This window comes from Varanus komodoensis, unplaced genomic scaffold, assembly GCF_004798865.1.
Source record: "Varanus komodoensis strain SLA01 unplaced genomic scaffold, ASM479886v1 scaffold5, whole genome shotgun sequence".
NCBI lineage: Eukaryota > Metazoa > Chordata > Lepidosauria > Squamata > Varanidae > Varanus > Varanus komodoensis.
This window is the reverse complement of record NW_025336087.1, coordinates 46,307,389-46,310,586: the sequence shown is the minus strand read 5'-3', so window position 1 is coordinate 46,310,586 and position 3,198 is coordinate 46,307,389.

Sequence of the window (3,198 nt, the reverse complement as noted above, 5' to 3'; positions counted from 1 at the left end):
TTGGTGACTTCAATTTTGCTCTAACTTTGAACATGTACATGTGATGCAAACTTTATGTTCCATGAAATGTTTAGAATCCTACCTCTCCTGAAGTTTTTTAAACATTTGTTTTATATTCTGAAAATATTTATCTTGCATTCAGTATCCAAAATCACGAATTCATCAGATCTATACCTTCTTGGAAACTAATAAATGAATCGAGTTTTGAACTCTGTTTTAAACATAGTTTATCTGTCTGTTGCAGAACAGTTTGTAACTGGTAATTTTTATTGATGAGCATAATGGTTCATAACTTCTTTTTCCATTGATCAAATGATGGTATAGGAATCCTTTAGCAATAAGATTCATGTTGCAATCAACATACACAGCAGCAGCACGGTATATTCTGTTGGCAGCTGATCTTTGATATGCTTCAAAGTATAGAAACAGGATTTACTTCTAATTCATAATCCATAATTTATTGTATATTACTTAAAATGGTCAGGCAATTGTGGGGAAGTCTGGTGCTTCCCTGGACCCCCTGCAGACATTTGTTGGCATCCTATGAAGGCAAAAATAATTTCCTGTTTACCGCCACAGAGTGTTAAAAAGGTCAAATTGAACTTCTCACTTTTCTGTTGATTCTTGGATGAAACTGATTATCTGGACCCATTTCAGTCTGGCTTCAGACCCGGGTACGGCACTGAATCTGCCTTGGTCGCCCTGTACGATGAACTGTGCAGGGAGAGAGACGGGGAGTGCGTCCCTGTTAGTCCTCCTGGACCTCTCAGCAGCTTTCGATACCATCGACCATGGTATCCTTCTGAATAGGCTGGCGGGATTGGGAGTTGGAGGCACCATGTGGCGATGGTTCTGTTCCTATCTCAACGGCCGATTTCAGAAGGTGGTGCTGGGGGACTATGGCTCTGTGCCATGGCACTTATGCCATGGAGTTCCGCAGGGGTCCATTTTGTCCCTCTTGCTGTTCAACGTCTACATGAAACCGCTGGGAGAAGTCATGAGAAGGTGTGGGCTGTGGAATCATCAGTACGCTGATGATACCCAGCTCTACCTCTCGTTTTCCACCAATCCAGGTGAGGCAGTGGCTGTGCTGAACCAGTGCCTGGTCGAGGTAATGGGCTGGATGAGGGCCGATAAACTGAAGCTCAATCCAGAAAAGACAGAGGTCCTGTTGGTGGGTGGCTCGGGCCACGGGATGGGGGACTTGGGCTTTGTCCTAAATGGGGTTGCACTCCCTCTGAGGGACAGGGTTCGTAGCTTAGGAGTGCTCCTTGACCCTGAGCTGTCCTTAGAAGCCCAGGTGATGGCGGTGGCGAGGAGCACTTTCCTTCAGCTTCGGCTGATCCATCAGCTGCGTCCCTTCCTGGAGAACGATTGCCTGGCGACTGTGACACACACGCTGGTAATTTCCCGATTAGATTTCTGCAATGTGCTTTACGTGGGGCTACCCTTGAAGACGGTCCAGATACTTCAATTGGTGCAGAATAGAGCTGCCAGGCTGCTGACTGGGACTGGGCATTGTTCTCATATAACCCCAGTTCTTCGTCAGCTCCACTGGCTCCCGATTGAAGTCCGGGCCCAATTCAAGGTGTTGGTTATGACCTATAAAGCCCTCAACGGCTTGGGCCCTGGGTATCTAAAGGAACGCTTGTGTCCATATATGCCCTCCCGCCCCCTGAGATCAGCAGCAGATGCCCTTCTCCAGGAATGTGAATGATATTAGGAGGGTGAGTACCTGAAGGAGGGCTTCCTCTGCGGTGGTGCCCCACCTATGGAATGCACTCCCCAGAGAGGTCCGCCTGGCGCCGTCATTTGTTTTTCGGCGCCAGGCTAAGACCTTTTTATTTAAAACTTATTTTAAGTGTTTATTATGTAGGATTTTTAAAAAATTTTAAGCCGAGATACACTGGCTTTTAATATTTCTGTATAATTTTTGTATGATTTTGTATGTTTTTGTTGTGAGCTGCCCCGAGGCTTTGTTGCGATGGGGGTGGCATAGAAATGTTTTAAATAAATAAATAAAGCTTCAACAGTGGACCTGGAAATTCCCATATTTGCATAAAGGTGGATATTACTTAGTATTATATCCTCAGCTTCAATTCTGTACCTTCTCAGTCCAAAAGTCTCTATTATACAGTCAAACCTCAACTTTCATATTTTTAACTTTGCAGGCTTGATTATTTGTGCATTTGCCATCAATAATTCAATGGGATTTTTTGGGGAGTTTTGTGGTCTACTGTGGAAAATCACATATGACATGCATAGACTAGAAAATAATTATACAGGCTTTGAGTCTCCATGTGTGGTACTATTCTGCCTCCAAGGATCCCACTTCTACCCCTGTTGATCTTAAGACTGGTGCTTTCATTTGACCTGCTTAGATGGAAAGAGGGATATGGAATGATTATATTTTCTTTCTTCCTCTCCAAACATGAAGTCAGCTTGATCAGGCATGATGGCACTTGTTCATACATGACACAGAATTCATGCTGGATACTGTATCATGTTTTTATACTGTGCAATATCTTTTAGCACATGTTGAACCTAAACCACAATGTTAAACTACATGAACATAATATTTCCAGGATGTGTGCAGGTTTATTTACCACATTTTGACATTCTCTGGATGGCTTCTGGTGTTAACAAAGGTACAATTATTAACAAATAGATAAATACATTAAAAGGACTTTAAATTGAAGATATTAAGAGTAATAGGCTGGGATAGGCAACTTGAGGTTCTCCAGATGTTTTTGTCTACATCTCCCTTCAGCTTTAATCAGCATAGTCAATGGTTAGTGATGATGGAATTCGTAGCCAAGCAGTGGGCCACAACTTCCCACCTCTGGCTTGGGGAAATAAATGTTTGGCACTGAAATAACTGCAAAATAGGCACAGGTAGACCTCAATGGAAAAGTATTTCATGGTTGGAGTGCCACCGCTATAAAGGCCCTATTTCTAGCAGCCATTTACTTATCAGAGATAAATAACGTGGGTTTAACTATACCTCATCAGTTGGTGATAAAATAAATAGCTATGCTGTCTTCAGAAGAAAATGGTCCCCAAGCAGGCATTACCCCCATGACATAGTGTCATGTCAGTGGTTGTCTTACTTGTATTTGGTGTAAAAATAATGTGAAAAGTGATGTTTTCCCAGTGCCCTTGTAAAAATGAATGGAAAGAATAGATACTGATCCTTCA